This window comes from Malaya genurostris, chromosome 3 (assembly GCF_030247185.1).
Source record: "Malaya genurostris strain Urasoe2022 chromosome 3, Malgen_1.1, whole genome shotgun sequence".
NCBI classification, from domain to species: Eukaryota; Metazoa; Arthropoda; class Insecta; order Diptera; family Culicidae; genus Malaya; species Malaya genurostris.
In genome coordinates this window covers 16,047,020-16,074,426 of record NC_080572.1, presented here as the reverse complement: position 1 = coordinate 16,074,426, position 27,407 = coordinate 16,047,020, and the positions used below count along the sequence as shown (strand labels likewise).

The following is a 27,407-nucleotide window of genomic DNA, read 5'->3' as shown; positions in this document are numbered from 1 at the left end:
ATTTGTTGATGGAATGGGGCTTACCTCTCACCGAAAAATGATTAAAAAAAGTACCAGCTTTTGGTCTATGTGGTTTATGAACGATCTCCAACTAATACAAAGAGCAAATCGATTCAATTCAAGATTGCATAAGTTTTAGTCAGAACGAGCTATGTGACATTACGTCTAATTGTTCTATATTTGTGCACGGAACGACCGAAATCAGCATTTTCGCGAAAAATTTAGTTGATTTGCTGATTTTAGTTAGTTATTTTTTGAGACAACTAAAAAAATCTTACTTTTGCTGATTTAGATTTTTTATTCTCATTCCCTTAATAATAATAAAATATTTGTTGAAATGACTATTTTTTTTAGTTGAATTCACAAATTAAACGTACTGTCATTTCTTAGCTAAGGCACACTTCATATCCAGTCAACTAATTTTTTAGTTGAATTAAAGAAATATAATGTTGTTTTCAACCAATATGAATGGTTGAATTGGCTTCTGCAATCTGCAGCTATATGGCGCCCTGTCACCGAAACGTTAACACCTTAATGACTACTAGCCACTAGATGGCACACTACTGCCGAAAAAAATTCAGACGCGGTTGTCTTTTCTATATTGGCAGGTATAAATACGATGTTGTGTTGGAGAAAAAGACATAAACGAAACGTAAACATCTTTTTGAATTTTTTTTCTTCTAAATCACTGTTTCTTCATTCTCACTGAAAACTTTGAGCACTCGGAAAACAAAAACCGAATACAAATAGTACACCGGACGGTGCAGCTCGGAAGGTTTGAAGATACAAAAAAAATTCATCACAATTAGAGTGAAACATTCGAAATTCACTTCACTGTTCCGCGTAAAAACATTATTACGCACAATCGCTTCAAGTGCGCACAAATTCTGAATAAATACACTTTCCACTAACAGTTTACGTAACACATGCGAAAAACATCTAAACAATTTGCGAGCAGTTTCAACAAGACTGTCCCTTTTAACTTTTTAATGGATTGTTTTGCTTTGACACTGCTGTCCTTCAGTAATGACGGTGATAGATAAATAGAATCAAAGTTTCTGATTTTAATAACGAAATTAGTTGTCAATGAGAATTTCGTGTTGGATTGAAATATTGCTGGTTTGAGTCCAGGATATTCACCAACTAAACACATTCTCTAAAACTAAGAGTTTTTTCAGCAAAGTAAATTCTCAATTTTAACTAATTTTATAGTTATTTTGGAAATTTTGTTTTTAAAATCAACTAATTCAAAAACAGTAATACGAATTAGGCGCAGAGCTAATTTCGGTCGTTCCGTGTGAGTCTGTGTAACTCATTTGAACTAAACCAGGGAGGGTAATTTTCCGAATTTTATTCTGAATCCTGAAGCGTTTTATTCCTGGGTGGAATAACAACTTGACTAAATTGGTATTGCATAAAGCATGGCTGGTATTAAAATTTGTTTATAAAATTATAATTTGTTCTTAGGACAGAGCTTAAAATATCTGTTTATAAGTTAATGTAAACATTTAAAATATTTTTTACACTTTGCTTGGATTCCTTCTATGATTATTGTTTAGTTTAAGAATAGAAGCTCAGGGCTGATGAGGAAAGATAATTAATTGTGTTTTCACTGCATTTGGTTTAGTTTTCCTTTCTGTTAGTTAGCATACAACTGAAAATATTGAAGCTTCTTTGTACGTGACTACAGATCACTCGTAGATTTCAATCTGTGGTAAACAGATTGAATCGTCACAGAATAGAGATTTCTGGCAATCAACGGGTAGATTTGAAGCATGCAAAACTGTTAGTAGATTTTTAAATTTTATTTATGATGATTTCTAACTAAAATATGAATGTTTTGAACTAATTTCTCCCTTCATCATCATTGATTTGAATCAAAATTTTGTTTGAAATATTTTTTCTTTAAAACTTTTTTATTTAAAAAATATTGATAATTATAATATAGCATTGTGGAATTTTAAATTCATAATAATATTATTAGCAAATTTCCACCCAACTTCACAGAGAGAGAAATGAAGCACGTTTAAAATAACAAAACGTTAGTAGATTTTTTAATTTTATTTATGTTGATTTCTAATTAAAATATGATTGTTTTGAACTAATTTCTTCCTTTAACATCAACAATGTTCCCTGTTTGATTTGAATCAAAATTTTGTTCTAGTCGAATAAAACAAATATGTATTACGATTTTAGTACTGAAATAAACTAACTATTTATTACATGTCGACCAAAGTAGACTTGATATTATCGGCTATTCCTATGTTGATTAAATCCTGCTATAAATTTGTATCTGAGGAAGATTTTGTTTATTGTTTTTACGTTTCGTCTTCGACTCATCAGTGCATCAGCAGATTATGTTGAACTGCTGATGCAAAACCCCCGGATCAACATAATCCGCTGAGCAGACGTAATGTTAATGCATTTTGCAAAACACTTGTTTGTGTCGAAGCACTATGTCTAGCTTGACGTGCCAAAAGACCGAAGCAAATTCGACAGCATACTGACCGCTAACAGATTTTCGTCATTTAGGGGTTTGGTACCCCGTGGGTAGCCAGTTTTAGCAAAGTTCCTACCTAAAAAAATCGTGTATATTTACATTTTCCGTGACCGACATATTCGAACGTCAAAATGACTCATTTTGCCTTTCTCATATAGAAAGGCTATGCAATCACTGTGAAAATCGTGGCCCGGAAGGCCGAATGTCATATACCATTCGACTCAGCTCGACGAACTGAGCTAATGTCTGTGTGTGTGTGTATGTGTGTATTTATGTAACAAAAATATGCACTAACTTTTCTCGGAGATGACTGAACCGATTTTCACAAACTAAGATTCAATTGAAAGGTCTCATAGTCCCATAACTTGCTATTGAATTTCATCCCGATTCGGTTCCGGAGATATAGGATGATATGCACCAAAATAATAGAAAAAATATGCACTCATTTTTTTCAGAAATAGCTAAACCGATTTTCACAAACTACAATTCTAATAAAAGGTATTATGGTCCCATAGCCTGCTATTGAATTTCATTTGAATCCGACTTCCGGTTCCGGAGTTACTTGTTAATATGTGAAAATTAGAGGAAAAGTGTGCGCTCAATTTTCTCTGAAACGGCTTAACCGATTTTCACAAACTAAGATTCAAATGAACGGTCTTACAGTTTCCCAAAAAAATTGTGGAACATTTTATCCGGATCCGACTTTCGGTTCCGGAACTAAAGCGTGATAAGTGGAAGATTACGGATTTCATTAGTATTTTTTCACGAACAATGGTCAAAATCAATTACAAATCCCATAAAACTGTCTGATAAATTCTTCTATTTTGCAGAGCTTATTAGTTTGTGGGCATGAAAACTTAAATCGACACTGCTATTCCCCCCTTTTCCTGTTCCGGAAGCACCGAAAGTGATGAAGAAAAACTCAAAAATAGAATTCACTTCGTTTTCACTGCGATGCTTGAACCGATTTTCACAAATCTTGATTTGAATTAAAGCTCATATTATCTTTAAAGCTGCTGTAAAATTTCACCCGGATCCGACTTCCGGTTTCGCAGTTACAGGGCGATGAGTGTCAAAGTTTTCAAATCGTCATATAGAATGACAATATGTACAACACCGGTACGTGGTGGTACGGTGGAAGAAGAAAACACAAAACGAACAGTGTTATATTTCGTACACGATATAAATAAAACAAAACGGTTACGGATGTCTGCTATTAGTGTGCAATTGATACAAGCTAATTTGAGATAAGTGCGATCGAAAGAATAAAAGAATGTCAATGAATTTAAGTTTATTTGAAAAAATATGCAATTTTCACAGCCGGTGCAGTAATATCGTACCGGTGGTGTAGTGATGTTTATTATAACAATAACAATAATAATCCTACTACATGTTTTAGGCTGCAGATTCATGCTGTTTAGCTTGACTTACATATGCAAAAGTAACATAATAGCTTTGCCTGTTAGATTTGGTTTAACCGAAATAGAACATGAGATAGTAAGTCTAGGTTTAACTGTATTCAAAACTGTTTCAATTTGGAGGTCAAAATTGTTACTGGTAAACAAACCAACTTCGGCTATTCAGGTCGAATCCGGTTTTGGAAGAATTGGATATGATGATTAAAAACTGCAAAAAGGATCTCACTCACTTTTCTTAAAGATGACCGAATCGGCTTTCACAAACTTATAGACTCAAAGGAAAAGTCTTCATACGGAATTCTTAAGTTTGTAGTGGATATTACTTCCGGTTCCCAAACTACAGGGTAAACAGGATTTGTAGAATTTGTTAGATTAAGTCGAAACAAACTTTCCTATTTCTATTCAATGAACAGTTGTTTTTGTGAATTCCACAGTAATATTTATGATGTTATGATTAATATGAGAAAAGTATCATTACACCACTAGGTGTATTAGAATAGATTTTATAGTTGATCTAACACATGTTTAATAGATCCTAGCATAATTTTAGGTGCTGAAACATGTGAGTTTACATGTCTGCTTGATAGTCGAAGTAAATTTTATATAGATTTAAGTCATTCTTGTAAAACTCACTCATTTGACGAATTACTTTCTCATGAATTGCGTCAAATGTAAAGTTACAGTTTCGTGAAAAGTGTTTGTTTGATGAAACTACCCTGGGTAAGTTCAAGTTTTCTCAAGCAAAAACGACATTAGAAAACGTGATTAATCCACCTAGCAGTGAGATGATACCTTTTTTAACAATCCACATGTGTTTTTTTCATGGATGTACTTCGGTGTTTTAGTTCTCATGACATTATTTCAATTATCGTCGTAATGTAATGTCGAAACTGTAAATTGTATCGAATTTCAATCTTAACGTGTGACAATCGATTGAACATTCCATGAGATGTCGAAGTAAGTTCCACTTTAGAGTTTTTCGTCATTATTTATGGTACTTCCAGAGCCGGTATTCAGGAACTAGCATAACCCAAAATGATTCGTATGGCCATAAATTAATACGTCAAACAATTAACATCTTCTATATCTGTATGAATTTTAAAAACTCATCATCCTGTAATTACGGAATCGGATAAAATTCACTAATTTTGTATGGGACCATGAGTCCTTTAATTTGAATTTGAGTGTTTGAAGTTCAATTTGGCCTTTTTGAGAGAATGATTGAGCTTTGAGAAACTAAATTCTGGAATCAGTGTAGCCGACATCAGTTAAATTCACCTGAGGAGTGTGTAGACATCTTTGAGAAATTGTAGCACGAGTTAAATTTTTGGGTACCGAAAACTGAATACCGCTTAAACTGAAATAAATTTATTTGGTAAACGACTATCCAAATCTGCCATCCCGATAAACCTGATTAATTTATGTGAAATGGACTTTTTTATACTAATCACCCTGTATCTTCTAAACCGGAAGTCGGATCTGCCTAAAAAGCTCTTATTTATGCGACAGAGTGCTACGTGTGCAGTTAGGCTCTTGTATTTCTTCTCCTTTCACGAATAAATCTGGTGTTCCTCAGGGTAGTAACCTAGGTCCACTATTGTTTGTGCTGTTCTTTAACGACGCTACTTTACTACTTGGCGTTGGATGCAGACTGGTTTACGCTGATGACCTGAAGCTGTATCTGGCAGTTCGGTCTATTGACGACTGTGTTCGTCTCCAGGAACTTTTAAATATTTTCGTTGGCTGGTGTAGAAGAAATTTTTTAATTATTAGTATCGTGAAATGTCAAGTTATAACATTCCATCGCAAAACCAACCCCATAATATTCGACTATCAAATCGATGGACAAACTCTTGGAAGAGTCGACGTTGTCAATGACCTCGGCGTTTTGCTGGATGCTAAGCTTACCTTTAACCAACACCGATCAACTTTGATTTCCAAAGCAACACGACAACTCGGCTTCATAGCGAAAATTAGCCGAGACTTCAAAGACCCGTACTGTCTAAAAGCGCTATACTGTTCGTTGGTGCGTCCATTACTCGAAAATGCGTGTTTGGTTTGGAGCCCGTACCAACTCGTTTGGAACTTACGAATAGAACGTGTACAGAAGAGATTCGTCCGGTTGGCTCTGCGGCACCTCCCATGGCAAAACCCTCTGGATTTACCACCGTACCCTGACCGCTGTCGTCTGATTGGCCTGGAATCTTTAGAGCGACGAAGAAAGATGCAGCAAGCGTTACTTGTGGCTAAAGTAATCAATGGCGATATTGATACACCAAAATTGTTATCTCTTATTGACTTCCGTGCTTCTCAGCGATCTCTACGCTCGACGAGTCTACTTCAACCAAGATTTCATCGTACTACTTTCGGACAACATGAACCAATGACAGCATGCATACGTGCATTTTCCAAAGTTGAGCATCTCTTTGAATTTGGTGAGCCGACGCACAAGTTCTCACAGAAATTATTAAGTGTATCCTTGTTATAAGTTTGTTCGTTGTACTTCGTGTTATTCATTAAGACTTTTAATTGTCAGATGGATTATTTTAACAAATAAACAAATAAACAAATAAAAGTAAGATTTTTTATAGGATTTAAGGACCTCTCATTTGAATCATATATGGTTCTTAGATTTCATTTGAATCTTAGATCGGCTCAGCCATCTACGAGAAAAATGAGTTGCATTATTTTAATTTCGTTTAACATATCATCCTGTGGTTCCGGAACCAGAAGTCACTCACGCATTTGCTGATCTCGAGGAACTGAGTGGAATGGTATATGAGAGTTATGTTCTTCCAGCATTTATTACTGTTAGTAAATTAAATCAAAATAATTATGGAATTTCTTTCAACTTGAAAATTCTGCCATTTGCTCAGTTCCCTCCGGTCCTCGATTCAGAAGTCGGTTTGTGGTGTCTAAAACATATATCAGATAAATGCGTTGGTTTTTGATAAATTTTCGATAAAATAGCTTCATACTCTTTCTAGTACAGGGTACGATTTTATTAAAATAACAAATAACCTATGAACAAAAACTGATTTAGCTGGTTGAACCATGACTCATAAACTACAGTGATCTTGAACCGGCTATGTCAGAAAATCTGAGTAGAGTGAAATAAATCCTATCGCGCTCCTGAATCACCCTTAGGAAGTGAACAGCTTCTTCGGAAAACAACATCCAAAACAGTTTAAAGCTGCCCTTTCTTTTCCCACCGATAATGGAGCAGAGAATCATCTTTCCACTCTATCCCTGACGAGAGATTGCTTTCGTTGGATGCCATGACGGAAACATACAACGACAAGAAACCATCGCAAGGATGCACCACCGGTAGCTTGGGATCAAAACAAAAGCTGTGCCTCTTAAGACGTTGTTCCCTGGGGACGAATTCAAAAGCAATAAAAGACAAGCATCTTCTACTATCGAAACAAAACAGAACGAATGGTGTGCCTTCCATCCCAGAACACTGCACAGAAAAGGGCAGACTTTATCTGGACGGACTGGAACATTTTACAAATTTCATTACGCGCTTCCATTCAACATAAGGGTGTTTTAGAATGGATATTGATTCACCAGGAGAGCCTTCGGATAAGCTTCCAACTGCCGGGCACCGGGATCATGACGCAATGAAATATTAAATCGACAAATCAAAGAGAAATGCAGGGCAATTTGGTGAGTATTGATTTGTGTTGTGTCGAAAAATATTCGTACTTTTCCAATACACTCTGGTTAGGTAAAACACGCATCCCATACCGATCGGAAAATGTGCTTACCTCTTCACTGCCACAGCACCACCACCAACGTCCAAAGTAAAACAATTAAAATTACATTACTTCGAAAGCTGCTTAGTGCAGCCCAAGCGGATTTTCCATTTAAATCCTCCATCAACATAATTATAATCTACTGGCTATTCGTTCTCTTCGCTGCCAATATATCGGCACATTGGTTAGCGGCCAACTGGACGATCCATCAGAGCTAGCGATTTGGGTGGCAAAAAGTGCATACTCGGCACCTCCAACCTCGTTCTATCGCATGCTATTTGTTGTTGTTTCACTATAAACCTCTTCGCACCTTAGGCTTGCAATGTTTGGGTGTTCATGTTAAATAGATTGAATAGCAACAACACCGAAATAGAATACACGTCGGATTCAAATACCGCAACATTCTTCCGTCGACTTGCGCTCGTTGATAGAGGGGGAGTCTATCATCACTATCATCCTCTCAAGGCAATGCTGAGCGAACAATCGGAACTAGGTGAAAACCCGACAAGCTTTTGGCTAACCTCAGGAATGCCGAGGGGATGAAATTTGAGATCTTCCATCAATTGCTGGGGTAATATAGCATTTTCTGCCATACTTTTCCCAAGGTAGAAGGTTTAACGTTTCTGGCAGAATGGTAGAAATTTGTAATCCTAAGGGTAGACTGAGTTGAAAACAATTACCCAGATACGAATCACTTAAAAATTGTTGGTTGTGATTAGTGTGATACTGTAATTTTGAAGTTTTTTCTTACTGTAAAGGTCTTAACCCTGTGGTCGTTCGACTCTCGAAATCGAAATAGATTACTTTCTAGGTAACCGCTTTCCTGCTAATTGAGTATAAACACGGAAGGTTTTTCTGGCCTAAACTTGCATAGCCTAAAAATCGAAATAGTCTCGTGTTAAAATTAGAAGATTTTTTTTTTCAATTTTTTGCCGCATCGATATAAATGGCGGTTTAAAATATGAAACACACTTGTCCCTGTAGTATCGGATTACCTTTTATTTGAGCCCTTATTTATAAAAATCAGTTGAGCCATCTTGGAGAAAAGTGAGTGATTCCAACTTCCGGTGTTGCTTTCCAGGAACCGGTATAGTCGAAGTCGGTTTGTAGGACCAGCAATTTACGGGAGTTTTACAAACGCCACGTTAGCTAACGCCACCTAACGGTTCAACATAAACACGCTGAGCAAACATAAAGTTAATGCTATTTGCAAAACACTTATTGCACCGAAGTGCCATGCCATGCTAACGTGCCGACAGAAAACGAAACTAAGTGACGACGTTCTGGCCGTCAACAGATCGTAGTTTTTTTAAATTTCGTACCGCATGAATACCGGTTTTGTGCTAAGTGCACATCACTGATGAGCCGTAGGCGAAACGTAAAAAGTGAAATTAGTTATGTGTACTTAACATAAAACCGGTACCCATGCGGTACCAAATCTAAATAACTTACACAATGGAACAGTTTGGAGTCCAATTTAGAAGAATTTTTCCCTACTTTATATTGTCGCTCTATACGACGATTAGGAATTTGAAACACTCATCGCCATGTAATTCTGTATCCGGAAGTTAAATCGTAACCAAATTCAGATACTTTGTAAGGGATCATAGGACCTTTCATTTGAAGCTAAGTTTGAGCAAATCGGTTGAGTCATCTTGGAGAAAAGTGAGTGATTTCCGTTTTATAATTTTTTGACTACTATTTCCATTACTTCCAGAACCGGATTCTGGGGACCTTTTCCCCTCTTTTACATCGTCGCTCTATACGACGGCTAGACATTTCAAACACTCATCACATTTTAATTCCGTATCAGAACGGAAGTCAGATTCCGGCAGTGGCCATGCATGAAACACGTAGACTCTCTGGGAGGATGGGAGGTTTTTATAAAAGTACGGTTGCTTACGAGGGGGAGCTTTGTACCTACGTAGCCTCTTTTTTTATGTAAAAAAATTCAACGAAAGCCAAGCCTGAATAATGTTTCATCAACTTCTAAACAGTATCACTGAAGACTCATCCGAAATACGTATCCGTGTTATTTCGAATGTAAACTTAATGGAATTCAATGATATTTCGAATTAGTTCTCTCATTAACTTTACCTGAGGCAAGACAGATTCGAGAAAGGTAAACGTCCAGCATTGCGGAAATACTAAATTGCGAAAAATACACCTTAGAGGTTGAACTATAGAATGATGAAAGGCTAAAAGTCTTTTTGCACTATTCCGGGACGATCCGGGAAGTTTTTTTTTCTCATCGGCGATGACTGAGCTACCGGCGTGTGTGCCGACGGTGCAAAAACTCGACGAGGAATATCGGTGGCAACCAAATGAATTTTATGCCGGATCCGGCATTCCAATACATGCACACGCCGGCAGCTCAGTCATCACCGATGAGGAAAACAAAACGTCCCGGATGGTACCGTCCCGGAATAATGCGAATAAACTTTAAAACACAAACCGAAACTTTGAGCAATGTGAACACGAAACTGACTATTGTTTTCGATCTGCTACAAGACTAGTGTTAAAAATTGCTAAACAACATTTTGTCCCGTTGTTTGGTTCAGTACTGTCTACGAGTATCTACGAGTGGGAGCGAGGGCTCTTAAAATGTTCTAAATTTGGGCTACAGCAGGGGTTCCCAAAGTGGTCGATATAGACCCCTTGGGGTCGATATCCTTTTTGCGGGGTTCAACGGAAACGAAAACCGACTATGGAGGTCGACGAGGTTTAGAAATCGACCCCCTATTGTTTGATATAAATTTTTATTTGAAATATTTATGCTAAAAAAGTTGTGTTTATTTGACCATTTTAAGTATTTTACATGAATATTAAAAATACAAGAAATTGAATTTTCAAAGTTAATCTTAGTAAAAGGGTCCATGACCTAAAATACTTTGGGAACCCTGGTATACAGTCTGTTATATAAGAGCGTGGTCACTGTAGTGATAAGTGAAAAGACTCAACACGAAAATACATTTGAATATTGTTTTATTCCCCTTCAGCGTTAATAATGGCTTGACACTTTCGAGGCATACTTTTAGGGTGATTTTGCGCGTATTCTTCTGAAAACGACCTCTAAATATAATGAATTCGGCGAACAAGCTTTGGATTGGCATCGGGCGACTGAGAGCACAAAAAAACTGTTTCGAATAAAAAAAGAATTCATATACTATTTAGAGAAATTATTGAACTATTGAATTTGCACTCTATAATTTCGGAACCAAAAGTCAGATATGAAATTCAAAAATTTTCGTATGAAATTCAATGTTCTATGGGGTGAGAGAGGTTTTCATTTGAGCCTAATTTTAATTACGTCGAACTGAATCGAATGGTATTCGACACTCTGCTCTTCAAGCCACGGTTCACCAGGCTTCCCACTTTGACTTTGAAATGTGCTTCGCACATTTCTCCAGTATGGCTAACTACTTTTTATTTCACTTATTTTTTTGCACGGCTCAAAATCGTTAGTTGTAGAACAATGTGTATAAACAAATCAATCAAAAGAAATTTTTGCTAGATTCCTCTGTTGCCTTTTTCTTGGGGTAGGAATGATCGAACTACCATCCTGGAAGGGTTGGGAGGCCTTTGACTTACAAGTCGCATCTTCGTTCATTTCTTCGCCGTTACTGTTTCTCGAATTCTCAGATTGGTCGTTTTGCGGCTTTTCCGGTTCTTCGATGCTGATTTGTTAGGACTTGGTGATAATTGTAGCGGGTTTGAATTATTTACTGTTGGTAAAGATTCAGAAAATGAAGGCTGTCCATATTAGGTGAACGTCACGAGATAGTAACAGACACAGATACTAGTATTTCGGTGTGCTATTTGTCAACCTTCACCAGTGTATCAGTTCTAAGTATGTTGGAAGGAAAATGCGATGTAACTTGAATAGCCGGGAGAATTTTTTTCCTTGGTCATGGATAAGAAAGAGTGAGAGTTATTTTTATATATTTCTAATCTTTCAGCTGCATCTAGTTTCCATAGGTCTTTTGACGACCGAAATTAATTCGTATTACTGCTTTAAATTAGTTGATTTTAACAACGTAATTTCCAAAATAACTATTAAATTAGTTGAAATTCAGAATTTACTTTGCTGAAAAAAACTTTTGTTTTTAGAGAATGTGTTTAGTTGGAGAATATCCTGGGCACAAACCGGCAATATTTCAATCCAACACGAAATTCTCATTGACAACTAATTTTGTGATTAAAATCATCATTGCTGAAAAACAAAACAAAGAAAACAAAACTGAAATTCTTTTTATTGACAAGTTTATTAGCTCAAAATTCATGAGAAGTGTCAAAGCAAAACAATCCATTCAAAAGCTAAAAAGGATAATCTTGTTGAAACTGCTTGCAAATTGTTTTGATGTTTTTCGCATTTGTTACGATATATCCATATTCAAATTTCTAAATCGATATATACAAAAGGCCGTAGAACTCTTAGTGGAAAGTTCATTTATTCAGAATTTGTGCGCATTTGAAGCGATTGTGCGAAAAAATGTGTTTTGCGTAAAACAGTGAAGTGAGTTTCAAATCTTGCAATCTAATTACATATGTCAGACGAAGTCTTTTGTTTTTTACCACTTTCCGGGCTACGCCGTCTGGTGTACTACTTTGTTTTCCGAGTAAGTAACTAACTAAAATCAGAAAATCAACTAATATTTTCGCCAAAATGCTGATTTCGGTCTTTCAGTATAATATTTTTATGTCATTCGTCGTAAGTTCGTGATCTTCAATAATTTAACCTATGAATATCAAGATCAGATATAATATTGATAGCATCCTGTTAACCTCTGTTAATCGGGAATGTTCCATATTATTGTATTAGAGTGAGTGCTTATTGCCATCGTCTTCATCGATTCAAAACATGGAATGCGTCTTGAAGTGTTAATGGGAGCTCTTCCTCTAGAATGTTGAGAAATTTTTTCGCTAATGGAAAACTCCATGGTAAAGATTGCGGCATATAGTTTTATATCAAACAATGAAAAAATGCCCAAACTTGATTTTTTTTTATTTATAACAATTTTTATTCAGGCCAATTTGCGTATAGCTTTACGTGGCCGATTTACCCATGTTTTTGTTACATAATATATTTTTTTATTGTTGGATCTCGTGGTCACCCTTCTTCTAGGGGGAGAGGAGCTTCCATTTCCTTCTAGCGAAGATTGGAGGTCATTTTGTCCGTTGCTTATATCATCCATTGCTACATTGTTGGAGTTGTGAGTGGTTTCCGTTTCCTTGTTTTCATTGTTGATCGCAGTCTTGGGTTCATTTGCAGTTGCTGTAGATGCGCTTTGTACATTGATTGCAGTTGATAGTTGGTTAGATGGTGAAGGTGTTTTTGAAACAGGAGCACTGCATTCACTAGTTTCCGTTGTTGGGCGGTTGTCCTTGTTTTTGTTTGTTTTGTTTGTTTTCGCAGTTTCAGTGCAAGGTTTGCCGTAGTGTGCAGGTTGTTCACAAAACTGACATGTAACCAATTGATTTTCATACGTAATCAACGTTTTACACGGATGTATCCCGTCTTGACCACAAATGATGTGTGATGGAATTGCTTTACGTAGTTGCATATGTACCACTCGCACGCCATTCCGGATACCCAGGAAAAAATTCCGTCATACTTCCTTTTCGATGGAAAGAACTTCACCGTACTGCGACATACTTTCCCGAACATACCCATCGCTGGTCTGCGGGGGAAGGTCATGCACGCGTACTTCTATGGCATTGTCCACCATGTACACATGGATTTTATATTTAACATTGTCATAATCAATACTGTGCACCCCCAATCTTCTATATATTTCGATTATTCTAGCAAATGTGAAAATGATTTTGTTTCATTGAATTGCAAACCATCGGATTGTACATGTTTTCATGTTTGTGCTAAATGTTTCATCGTAACTTGAGAAACATTGTAGATTGTATGGTCAAAACTTTTTAATTTAGTGACTTCAAATCACACGAATGCGGAGGCCAATTCACCGGTCTATTTCTCAAAATAACATTATGCACCATAAAATTCACGAAGTGCTCTATAAACAGGTTGAATTGAACACTGATTTTGAAAACTCATTTCATCAAATGAAACGTTTAATGGTCTCGTAGGTTGCTATTCTATTTTGTTCAAATCCGACTTCCGGAACTACAGGGTGAAGTGTTTTTAAAACTGCAAATTGTCATTCACTCGATTTTCTCAGAGAACGAACCGATTTTTACAAATTTAGGCTCAAATAAAAGATCTCTAAGTCTCTTACGCTGCTATTGAGTTTGATCAAAATCCGACTCAAACCATTAACGCCACAATGCAGAAAATAGAATAGGTAATCTAAATTTGACAGAAAAGATGATTTTTTGAGACGCTCTGAGACAGTATCTTTTTCCTAAAAATCATCTTTCTGTTAAGTTTTTCATTCATTTTGCTTCTGCAATATATGTTTCCACTCAGTCATTGCAAAAATTGAACTTATTTATGGCAACTTTACGTCAAACCAACTAAAATTAATAAATCGTTTATATTTATAGGTTATATTAGTTTATGCCCAAATAACTATCTTTTCACTATTCAGGATTCAATGAAAAGTTTTCGAAGAATCTCTGAGTAATTTTGATGCAAGTATGAGTAGTATGAGAAGGGCATCATCACTCCACTAGATGGATTGAAACAGGTTTCTTGTAGTTTTTCTTTGAGAAGAAAAATTGATGTTTATATTTTGCTCATAACTTTTTGTATAAAAAAGGCTAGATAATGAAGATACTAAATAATATGAAATAATGGAACTTCAAGGTGATTTTAAACTATTGAAATAGGAAGATTGAAAAATGCTTTCTAGAAGAATTACTTCCACGAACATTCACTCTGTTAGATTGTTAAAGTTAAGAAAGTATATTTCAGTTAGTCTTCAATTTATGCCTGTATGTTAGGTAAATATCGCCACAAAAAAAGAAATATTGACTACTACACTTAATCATTAAAAATAAAGAAAAAAGTATATATGTAAGTATGTATTTACCATCAGTTCAAGGTATTCCAAGTGAATGCAGTTATATTTATAGTAGATCTATTGTCGTTACAAAAAGTGTTTTATGAACCTGTAAACAATGTCACTAATGCCCACGAGAGTTGAAAATTTCATTCAAACAGTAATAATAAATGATAACGCTACTTGAATCCAACGAAATAAAATGGTCTGAGTAATAAATTAATGAAATGTTGGTTTACGGGTAATTGAGAATTAAAAATTACATTTCCAAAAGTATTCAAATAAGATCGTTTTAAGCAATTACCATTTTTCAATTCAATGCATACAAAGCTGAAAAAGAACTATGAAACTAGAACGTATTGAACATAAAACACAATATTTTTCTCTGTTCGAAATATATCACTTACGCAGGTACTACTACAAAACTGTGTAAGAATCGCGGATATCTGCAGCTCATCAAACATAACTCACCACGTTCTACGGACAAGTTTTTTGTGTTTGGAGAAGAGCCAGAACTCACACGAATCCAAACCAGGCGAATTCGGTGACTGTGGACCAATTTTTGTAGAATTTATGGCGAAATACTCACATGCAGTGACAGACGGCGTACTATCGTGATACAAAAGCCCGTCGCTATTGGCCCATAATTCTGGTCTTAACCTCACTTTTGCCGTCGCCAAAAAACATGCGCACCTCAAATTGTTATTACTTTTTGACTTGTTATACAGCATAGATGTTAAAAAACAGAGCTACTTCCCATACAAAAAGAACTGGTTGAAAATAACAACTCTCAGCTTCGTTCGTTTTTCGAACACAGTAGTATTTTTTCTCTAATTTTGATATAAAATGTTTGATTTGATTGCACACATATGATTTCCAAAAGGTGTTGGATCTTGGCTATATTGATGAAGTTGGAATGTATTTCTCACCGCAATAAGCGAAAACAAAGTTTAGACAATATTTTGGTGCAACGTGTTTTATGTGACATTGCCAAAAGGACAACACCTGAAATCAATTTAAATAAAAGAAAAAAGGAGTCATTTTTAATTGTTGATAAAGGTGGCAACTTGATTAACATTGTTTCCAAAAACTAGTCCAAAAATTGCAAGGAACCAAACTGAATAAAAATACATTACTTAAAGAAATCGGTTATTTTTTTCTCATAGTTATTCAATGCTTACATACCGACGTAAATGATGGAGCACCCTATACTGCATAAATGAATAACAGACATAAAATACAAAAAATCACCTGAGGTTATACTAATCGCTTTAACATGAGTTACGCATAAATCACTTCGAAATATGATAAAACGAATAGTGGTATCAGGACTATCATTCATGACGCTGTTTTTCTGGAAGCATGATTCAATTTACTCTCTCATAGAATCGAAATCCTACCCGTACAATTTCTAGCGTACATAACTTGCTGCGGTTCAAACATACCAACACCCCCATATGCATTGAGCCGTCAACCTTGGATATGAAACAAGAACGCATCTTTATTTATGGTTAAACCTTAATTTATAATTGGAATTTTTAGTTCTAGTTATGGGAGTTATATATGCTTTTTTGTGAACTTTTTTTTTTGTCATTCACAGAAAATCATCAAGACAGCGTTCCATTGCATTATAATATTTACCATTCTTAGACTGAAACTTTTCCAAAGAATCAATAAATCAATCTGTTTGATCTAAAACCTTTAAATTAGAGAGTTGGGAGTTTGCTGCCTCGATTGAACAGGAAAAGGAAATCGTTTCCAACATTGAGATTCACATCAATCAGTTTGTATAATATTATGTTATTATAGGATAATGCAAACTGATAGAATACAACTTCATAATTACAAGTAAGAAAATAAAGCTGACGGAACGTTGTGTAGATGTGTGCATTTTTATACAAGATATGTCGCAGAAGGAGCGGTTCGCCAAAAACTGGCCGACGCTATTGAATTCGAATTCAGCTTCTGTTGATGAATTTGGACAACCTTCTTGATTTTATGACATTTTTTTCATTACATATCTACAAACTAACTAGAACACTTGTATTTGGTTTTTGTCGTTTTCCAAAGAACTTTAAAACATTTAAAACCCTGTATATCATTCACAAAACTACATGATGTTATCTACTTAAGTGTTCTTATTTTAGTTATTTTCTTTAGTTACTCGGGAGTAATGATAACAAGAAACGAAAAGTAATAACGGCAATGAACTACTGAAAAATAAAACCAGCATTAACAAATCAAAAATAAGCATTCTAAATGTTCAAAATTTTGATTTAATTTCACTCGAAATAAATCAAACTACAAAACACTGAACTTTTCTAATAGTTGTTTGATTTGTTCATCCAGGTTTGCCCTTTGATAATTCGCCTGATGGGGAACACTGACTTTTTGTATGTTGCTAATATATAATACGGACATTAGCTTATGAAGTTCGCATAACTGTCTTAAAAACGTTTATTCAGTTATTCAGTTGGTTATTTTTGCTTTTCTTACCCACACAGCTACTGAATGAGTAGTCAAACGAACTTTTCCTATTTCACTATTTACTGATTTCAACCTAATGCTTAGAAAAAATACATCGAAGCTCTACAATAACAGTTCCATGAAGATAAGATTTAGGATATCAGTGATTTAGATCGTGTTGATATTTTAAACCTGCACATTCGTAGCTTCTCAATAAAAAAGTTTCACATTAAGCTTATTATAAAAGTAATTTATTTTTTATCACTGTGATATCTTTCTACGTATAAAAATGTTTCAATGCATTAGTTAAGGAAAACTTATAATATATTGTTCGCAATCACGATATCTTTTTTTAGTTGATTTTTTCTGAGAAACGTAAACTTCATTAATTTACCACTGCACTAGGTTAAAACGTCTTTATTAATGAACGATTGTTTCACAAAGTCCCAATTTTCCTGTCGGTACACAGACGCCAAAATTATCGTTATTGCCACAAACATTTCCACCAGACCCCAGCCTCATCCATAGTAGTTCCTTTGTGTACGCCAAACTCAAAGATCCTCAATGCGGGAGTGATCTTTGAAGTTGTAGAATGGATCTTCGTTCAGAGCGAGTGAGACCGCCAATCGTCCGAAGACAACGACGACGACCGCGGCGTTGGTGGGACTGATCGGACCAAGATGACTGCTTGCACGATACTAGCAATGATTCTTCTCCTGCCTACTTGCTGTTGTTGCTACTATTCCCATCGCTGTGGTATCTTTCAAAATGTGCGTGTATGCGCACATTGATGTTAAAAACTAACACCAGTTCTAGTTACAGTAAAGGATTGCCTCGATGGGTGGTGGTGGGTGGTCCATTGGGTGATGTGTCGTGACGTATATACATACTCTTAGCCAGAGGGATGAAATCGGTATTACTATCATCACCATCATTATTGCCATCATCGATGCCGTTGCTGGCTGTGTTTGTTTCTGCTGGCAATGTTGGTGGTTAATGGTGGTTGTGGTAAACATATACGCAAATAGCAGTCCATGTGCTCTTTCCAGGGAGCACAAGACAACCGGCGGTATGCATATTTTTCGATCATTTGCGCAGAATACATATCTAGATATGTAGTCCGTATACATAAGAAGTCCCGGCTGCGCTAAAAGCAAACCCCCCCTTCCGTGTAAAACCAACAACAACACCGCTCTACTCTCAAGTCAAATCAAAACAAAAAGCACAGATGAATAGTTCCTTTTTCGACTGCGGATGACTGCACATCGGTACATGTGTTTCTGTATTTATCGTTCCTCGGTACCAAACGGAGTGTGAATTCTCTGGCTCTGCCTGAAGTTTTGTGCGACGGCCTTTTGGACGCAGGATTTACCTCCACCGAACCAACCGTGTATCCGTCAGGGTTGGACTGGACGACTCCGACGAGTTTGTCGGTGTGTCGGTTAATAGTGTCCTACCGTAGGAAATCCCGAAGCTAGTTCCGCTCGGATCTGGTCTGGTCTAAGCCGACGAGTCGCGGCGGTGCGTTCATCAGAATCAACCAGGCGGCAAAAAGGCAAACAACCAGCTGGTCGACAGGTTTCCCAGCAGCTTTCGAAGCGCCGGACGGAGAATTGATTATTCATTCAAGCCAGGGGTTTCCCCAAGTGCAGTAGAGTAGAAAGATTTATTCGATTTGCTCTCGTGGTTACTCCGGGACGTCGTAGTGCTGTTCCGCTGCCGGTTTCCAAGTTCAGGGACTTGATTCGATTAGTATCAGCTCGTTGATTATGGTTCAAATAATTTAATTTCACCCCCTCGTTGTGTGAAGCAAACGGTGTGCAAAAAAGACAATTTTGGGAACTTGCTTACGGGCGACTACAATCAACAGTTTTGATTGTCGGTACCGGAAGATAAAAGTACTCCTTTGAGGAATCATAGATCCGAACTCTCTCTCTCTCCAATTCCAGCTATGTTATTGTTTGAGTGCAAATAACAAATAAAGTCAAACCAGTATAGAGCCAGTAAGTAAGTGCGTTTCTTCCAAGTGATTTGATGATCAGTGACCCTGAAAATTTGAACCCGTGAACCAAACAGGCAAGCAAGCAGACGGGAACGAACGACGGACAGTGAACAGAATCCGCAGAAGCAGAAGAAATCCGTCAAAATCATCGTCTTCTTCGGGACCTCTCGAAGGGCTCCCCACTGCTGCCGGTGAGTACTCTCGAATTTCGAAATTTCTGCCATTTTCCTTCTTCCTATCTGCCCTGACAGCCGGAGTGGAACCGTGTCTGGCTGGTTTCGCAGTTTACGGGGCAGAAAGTTAGTTGCCTGGTTCTGTTTACATTTTTCCAGTCGGCTAGCCCCAAAGCCGTCAGTCTTTTTTTTCGTACTTTTTGAACCGTGTCCCTTGTCCAATGCGAATGCAACCGAGAATTGTGGCCTTCATGTTTTGAAGTACTGCTGCAGCAGTACAACGGTGTGCATCGTGTGTGTTCCTTGAACCACGGCTTCGAGAAGGACACGCACAACACTAATCAAGCTTGACGTTGTTTCTTGGCCCTGGTGACGATGGTTGTTTCTTGGAAATGAATACGTTTTTTACGTTTTTCAATAAATTTTATTTATTGAATTTGTACGAAAATATGTATACGTTCCATACCGAGAATTTTATCGGTATTGGTTGGATTTGTAGTGTAAAATATTCAGATTAATTAAAAAATAATTGGCATTTGAATTTTTGAAATGTACAATATATAGATTAGTTTGAAAATAATTGGTGTTAGAGTTTTTCAACAAAATTGTCTAAGAATGAACTTTTTCGATTATACGATTGTAGTCATTTCATTACAATCGTATAATTCGATAAGAGAAATTCTTATGATATAATACTATTCTCAATGCTAAAATATCAAATTACTGGAAAATTCATCTTCTATAACTATTTTGTTCTTGCTTTGATGTTACAATGACACAATTTTTATTTTGTTGCTATTTCCTCATGTAGACTTTGTTTTGATTTTTGATATTTTAAGTATTATTTCAAACTGAATAATGTTAATTTCTACCATTGAGATGTTTGGTTTTTAATAATAATAAAATTTGTTATTGGTTTTCAAATCACTTTTACCCGGGATTTTATCATTTCTAGAATTCTAGAACCGGAAGTCGTGTCCGGATGAAATTCAGTAGAATTATGTGGAATTGTAAAACCTTTCATTTGAATCTAAGCTTGTGAAAATCAGATGAGCGGTCTATGAAATAATCTAGTGCAATTTTTTAGTTCATTTTGCACATTTTACCCCATTACTTCGGAACATATGAAATTCAATAGCAGGCTGTAGGACTATAAGATCTTGAACTTGAAAATTAAATAAAATCGGTTAAGAGCTGAGGCCAGTGTGTTTTAGGGCGTTTTAGAGAGCCATTTTCACGCTACAAATCTGATTTTCTCAGAAACGGTGACGAATATCAAAAAACCCAACTGACAAGCTTTTAGAAAATTAGTTTAGATTATTTTGTGAAAATTTGACTTTAGCGGTCGGGAAAGTCTTTTTTTCTGAAGGAAAAATTGCATAGCTGAAAACACCGTCTTTAAACTTGTGGCAACTTGTCTAGATAATTTATTTTGAATGCGATTAGTGCATTAGTCGCGATAAAAATGAATTGAATGTGATTTTTGTGAGGATAAGTCGATTTCTATAGACGCACCATTTTTCTGCTCTTGTTTCCTGGTAACGTAACGAAACATGAGAGAGAAATGAAATCGGTTCAGCAAAACTGCCAAACAAGCGGTAGCTTTATTGGATTTTATGTGATGTAGTCAAACTTGTAATCGAAAATATCAAAAGTTTCTTGGCCACCCGAGAGTCATTTTGCACATTGGCGAGAGAGCATGGAGGGAAATGTAATACGCAGAGCGAGCCACGTGATTATACACGACCTACTGGCCTCAGCCCTTAAGCAAAGAAAATCGAGCGCATTTTCATTTTTTTTACATTTTACTCCGTCACTTCCGAACCGGAATTTCGATACGGGTTCAATTGAATAGCAATCTATGGGACCAAGAGACCTTTCATTTGAATCTAAGTTTATGAAAATCGATCCAGCCATCTCACAGTGGTTCAAAAGCGCAATTTCACGCTCTTAATTGATGGAGTAGATATACACAAGCACGAAATATTTATTCACGGGCCCTGAAGAAGACTAGATGTGAATACATACAGAGGAAGATCAATCAAAATCAACAAAACAGCAGAGAGTTATGGAAAATTCTCAAACAGTTGATCAAGCCTACACATAGTGCATCGAAAACAATAACTTTTAACGGTATAGAAGAGCACACAGAACAAATTGTATCTGAAAAGTTCAACAGTTATTTCAGAAATAGTGTTCAGCAGATCAATCAAAGTATTGAATTGGTTGGTGAACCTGTTGAAATAACACAGCCGATGAATAACTATTGTAGACTTGATGAATTTCAACCAATCACTTTTGAACAATTGAAAAATATTTGTTTCAATTTGGGAAAATCGACTGGTATTGACAATGTAAACTCAAAGGTGATACAGGATTGCTTTCATGTTATCGGACACGATCTACTGGATTTGGTAAATGAATCGTTGTACACGGGGCACGTGCCAGAAGTGTGGAAGGAATCTCTGGTGGTTCCTATCCCCAAGGTTACTGGAACGGATAAAGCCGAGGAGTACCGTCCCATTAACATGCTGCACACACTGGAAAAAATTCTGGAACTTGTTGTTAAAGATCAGCTGATTAACTATTTGAACTCTAACAGTTTGCTAATACCGGAACAATCGGGATATCGTAAGGGTCACTCTGGAAGGAGAAAATCGAAGCCAAAGAGAGTATTTTTGCTGTGTTCTTGGATCTGAAGAGAGCCTTTGAAACAATTTCAAGACCTTTATTGTTGCAGACATTGCGGCGTTTTGGCATCGGGGGAATGGCACATGAATGGTTTGAAAACTATTTATGTGGTAGATCTCAAAAGACTGTTTTTAACGATGTAGTGTCTAGTTCCCTCGGTAATTCACTTGGTGTGCCTCAGGGAAGTGTGTTAGGTCCTATTCTATTTATTATGTATATTAATGATATGAAGCGAGTATTACGTTTCTGTGATATAAATTTGTTTGCTGATGATACTGTTCTGTTCATTACGGCTAAAGATTTCAATGAAGCTGTTGCACATTTAAACGAGGATCTAAGTTCGCTGGTTCGATGGTTAAAATTTAAGCAACTGAAACTAAACGTCGCGAAAACTAAATATATGGTTATTTCTTCTGTTAGCACCGGTCATGACGCCAATGTGGAAATTGATGGTGAAACTATTGATCGCGTTAGAGAAATGAAGTATCTTGGAGTCATAATTGATGAAAAGTTAACATTCAAATCTCATATCAATAACGTCATCAAGAAGATTGCCAAAAAGTATGGTGTATTATGTCGTTTGAAAAATGACTTAACGACCCATAGTAAGATTCTTTTGTATAAAACAGTCATTTCACCACACATTGACTTTTGCCCATCCATTCTGTTTCTTGCTAATAACACACAAATCTTGAGATTACAGCGACTGCAAAATAAAATCATGCGATTAATTCTAAAATGTAGTAGATATACCTCGTCAGGTTTTCTACTGAACGCATTACAATGGCTTTCAGTGAAACAGAGAATTTACTACTTAACCATGGTATTTATTTTCAAGATATTAAACGACATGCTGCCTCGATATTTGTGTGATCGAATTGAAAAAAGGAACTGATTTGCATAGGTACAATACTAGAAACGCATCTGATGCTAGAACACCAAGCTTTCTGTTAGCCAGATCGCAAAACTCATTGTTGTACAAGGGAATAAGTTTTTTCAATTCGATGCCTAGAGAAATCAAGCGCGCGGCGACATTGGTGGAGTTCAAAAGGTTATGTATTTCACACATAAAGTCCGCTTTGTAAGCAAATATTTAGTTAGTTAGTTCAAATTTTTTAGATTTTTTGTTTTTTTTACGTATTACGAAGATTGTATTTTCTTTTTCTTTTTATATATTATTGTGAGACGAATTAAGTTACTATGTTCGGTATGATGATGATGGATTTTTAGTTTGTTTGAGAGTTAAAAATAATGAGCAGTCTACAAACGTTTGAGCCTCGCGCGCGAAGCAGGTAGTGACTATTTGGAAAGCGAATAGGACTGGCCGAAGAGCCTTAGCATTCAGTGTGTTAAGTTTGCTCTTGACCTTGATCGCAAGGTTTGATTAATAATTTAAGGAATTGATTCGGGAGATTAATTGGGATCGACAGTTGTTGATGGAACTGGGCTTGGCTCTGCTCATCCGCAGTCTCGTTACTCCATCGTAGCTGATGTGTGTAGCGATGAACTGGTCCGGCGGGAAGGGCCAGGTGAATTACTGTCTGATACTGGTAAAGATATCGGGTTCGATTCCTGATGTGATCAAGGATCTTCCCGGGTTGGAAATTTTCTTGATTAACCCTGGATAGTAAATCCGAAATATTTGAATGTTATTTTGTGGTCAGTCGTTCTTTTGAAGAAGAATCAATACCTGCTAGATTGATCAGATCGTTTTGTTTTGTTTACTGGTTAAGATATGTGCAAAATATTAATTATCATTTAGATAACTCGTTCTGCTCACACCTTTGTAGGGGTATGAGGTGGGACCATCATCATCATCATCATCATCATCATCATCAACTCATAGGATCGTGGTTTTTGAGGTACAGTATCTTCAGCAAAGTTGCTCAGAATGATAGACACCATCTCTTGGCGAATTTTATTTGTGTGATTAATCCCCCTAAAAGTGAGATAAACATTTCATTTTAGCTCAGGGCCAACATAGGGGCTAAGTTACTTCAACAAAGTTGTGCAGAAAGTTATTTCAAACAAGTTTGCTGAAGGTACTATTCTCGTAACTTGAGTGTAATTCAAGATATAATGTGTTTTCTGAAAAGGGTGTCCAAAAACCAGTTTTTGTAAGAAAGCAGATATATTTTCAATTTATATGAGTTTTTCATGTTATACAAAGTTTTTTATCTTTAAAAACTACACAACTTTCTCGAACATACTATGCTGCTATCATTTCAGTTTAATGAAATAGAGCAGTTTTTCATGTTTTTTATCTAAAGTTCTTACTAGTCTTTTGTCAAAAGGCGCAGGAAGGTGCAGATGAGACTACTCACATATTAAACTACTTCAAAAGAGCTTTCATACCATGGTTGAATTACTCGTCTGCGATCGTCTGCAGGCGAGATATGTTCTTTTCAAATATCCTTGTCCTTGACATTTTCAATGATAAGGTTCATTGTATTTCAGATCAGATTTCAGTATATATTCATTACTATGGTACTTGCCACAAAATATTATTTTTGTGTGCACATTGAATATAAATTGAATAGTTTAGTAACTGTTTTGTAATGACAGTCTCCATCAAATCGAATTAAGTTATGTCATTTTCTGGTAGAGAAAGGTATGATCAAAACTCATTTTTTAGTTATTTTTATTTATTTTATGATAGCTGACAATGTTCTTAACCAGCTAAAAGACTCTTAGCATCGTTCGACAGATTCTTCTTGGACTGTTTTGGCCATTCATGAATATTTGTAACCAAAGGATTCAATGAAACTAATTACCAATTCATGGGATCCCGATTCGTAAGTGATTTGTATTGCTCGCGTGTATAATACTCCGGACATCTGCATAAAATAAACTTCTTAATCATTATGAACAGTACAATATAGCAAGAGTTTATCGATCTCCACTTTAATTGATGAATAGAGGATATTTATCCGCAGAGCTTTTCTATAGAAAAAAAAACATACCAAAGAATGACATAACGTAATTCGACATGATAATTGCCTTTTTTCAATGTCGTGGCTTCTTATCTCACTTTAAAAAAAAACGTCGGACAGTTACTTTCAAAAAACCGTCTGTAATTATTGCTAAACTTTTCTATTTGTAGACTTCGATGTCCATAAAATCCTTTTATTGTGAAAGTTTCCATGGTAACGAATATATACTGAAATCTGATCTGAAATACAGTGAACCTTATCATTGAAAATGTCCAGGACAAGGATATTTGAAAAGAACATATCTCGCCTGCAGACGATCGCAGACGAGTAATTCAACCACGGTTGGAAAGCTCTTTTGAAGTAGTTTAATATGTGAGTAGTCTCATCTGCACCTTCCTGCGCCTTTTGACAATAGACTAGTTAGAACTATACATAAAAAAACATGAAAAACTGCTCTATTTCATTAAACTGAAATGATAGCAGCATAGTATGTTCGAGAAAGTTGTGTAGTTTTTAAAGATAAAAAACTTTGTATAACATGAAAAACTCATATAAATTGAAAATATATATGCTTTCTTACAAAAACTGGTTTTTGGACACCCTTTTCAGAAAACACATTATATCTTGAATTACACTCAAGTTACGGGAATAGTACCTTCAGCAAACTTGTTTGAAATAACTTTCTGCACAACTTTGTTGAAGTAACTTAGCCCCTATGTTGGCCCTGAGCTGAAATAAAATGTTTATCTCACTTTTAGGGGGATTAATCACATAAATAAAGTTCGCCAAAAGATGGTGTCTATCATTCTGAGCAACTTTGCTGAAGATACTGTACCTCAAAAACCATGATCCTATGAGTTATTAATCAAGAGCGTGAAATTGCGCTTTTGAACCACTGTGCATCTCTTAGAAAATCGAGTGCACAAATCAAACAATTGTTGCAAGTACAACAAGTTTTATGAACTGTCATTGCCGTTTCAACCTTCCGAGTGAACGGACGTGCTTTGTGTTTACTGCGAAAGCGTTGAAAACCAGTGCCGTGTGTGATAAAGTGACCGGACGATCAAAACTAGATCGCTATTGTGTAATAGACAATAGTGCTTTTTCCTGTGAGAGGTTTTATGCACATTATATACTGAAGCAGTGTATTGTTGTGAGCGGACGATCGAAACAGTACCGTTAGCCGGTGATTGTTCGATCGATCAAAACAGGCCCAGCGGTGTACGTGATATCACTGTGCGGATTAAAAAAGAGTGTGCTTTTTCCTCTCGGAGGTTTTTTGCACACCATCGCAGCGGCGATACGCCGATCGACGAGGGCTAGGCCTTGGTGGCCCACGTTGGATTTAAGTTAAGTATCATTATTTAGTTTTTTTTCCTTCCTGCATTCGACTGTTCTATTTCTCCCCGATTCACTTAATTCTGTGCGGAGGTAGCTCCGCAACATGTCTAGTCTAAATTCTGACCCCCCCGTTCCCGATGATCAAATGGAGACTTCCCTTGACTATAAAAAGTCTCGCATAAAGAGCTATCCGGATGGGCTCGCACTACCGGCCGGTCCTTATGCGGTTTATTTCCGGACCAAATCGAAAGAAAAAAAATTAAATATTTTAAAAATATCGCGGGACCTGTCCTCGCGATACAATACTATAAAAAGTTTTGATAAGATACGTCCAGACAAGCTCAGGGTCCTGTTTACCAGTTCAAAACAGGCTAATGAGCTCGTTCAAAATGATCCTTTTACGCGGGAGTACCGCGTCTACGTGCCAGCTCGCGAAGTAGAAATCGACGGTGTGGTCACCGATTCGAGTTTGACTTGCGAGGACGTTCTTAAGTACGGGGCGGGTTGTTTTAAAGACCCCTCACTTAAGAATGTCAAGATACTGGATTGCAAGCGATTGCATTCAGTATCGATCGCCGGGGATGGAACAAAGTCCTATCCCCAATCAGACTCTTATCGTGTGACCTTCGCCGGTTCTGCTTTGCCCAACTACATCCTCTTGGACCGGGTTCGTTTGCCTGTTCGCCTATTCGTACCCCGAGTAATGAACTGTACTAATTGCAAAAAACTGGGGCATACAGCTACCCATTGCAGCAATAAGCCACGTTGTGCTAACTGTGGGGAAGCTCATGCGGACGGCTCTTGCGGTAAGGATGCTGAAAAGTGTCTCTACTGTAAGGAGGGTCCGCATGACCTCTCTGATTGTCCCGCTTACAAACTGCGAGGTGATCGAATGAAGCGTTCCCTAAAGGAGCACTCCAAGCGTTCTTTCGCAGAGATGCTTAAAAGTGCCACCCCTCCTAAACAGACAACGAACCCATATGCCTGCTTGTCAACTGACGAGAGCGATTCTGACGACCCTTTGGAAGGTCCATCTTCGGCGGTCCCTCATAGCTGTAGGAAAAGAATAAATAAATCCTCTCATAAGCTACCTAGTAAGGGTTCGAAGGTGTCTTCCGAAGGGCTTCGAAAAGTTACAGCTAACGGGAATC

The 27,407-nt window shown here is 36.7% G+C and overlaps 1 protein-coding gene across 1 annotated transcript in view; it reads left to right on the top strand.

Moving 5' to 3' along the window:
• Positions 1-18,420: 18,420 nt before the first annotated feature.
• Positions 18,421-27,407, top strand: part of LOC131439622 (coatomer subunit beta') — a 174,355-nt gene continuing 165,368 nt past the window's right edge. The window contains exon 1 of the mRNA XM_058610870.1: positions 18,421-19,309. The gene's annotated coding sequence lies outside the window, so the exon portion shown is untranslated. The remainder of the gene's footprint in view (positions 19,310-27,407) is intronic.